The following is a 209-nucleotide window of genomic DNA, read 5'->3' on the forward strand; positions in this document are numbered from 1 at the left end:
ATCATTGTCCAGCTCTCTGATGCATAACTAGTGATTGCAAAGACCGTGGCCTGTACCAGATGCACCTTAGTCTCCAGAGACACACCATTGCTCTTCAGTACTTTAGAGAGGTCGCTAACAGCAGACTTTCCTATCGTAATATGTTTTTTAATTTCCTGGCTTCTGGTGTCAAGAGTGTTGATTGCGGAGCCAAGCAGACTAAAGCTGTG

The sequence above is a fragment of the Elephantulus edwardii genome, unplaced genomic scaffold, assembly GCF_000299155.1.
Source record: "Elephantulus edwardii isolate Elephantulus edwardi_28Jun2011 unplaced genomic scaffold, EleEdw1.0 scaffold00013, whole genome shotgun sequence".
NCBI classification, from domain to species: Eukaryota; Metazoa; Chordata; class Mammalia; order Macroscelidea; family Macroscelididae; genus Elephantulus; species Elephantulus edwardii.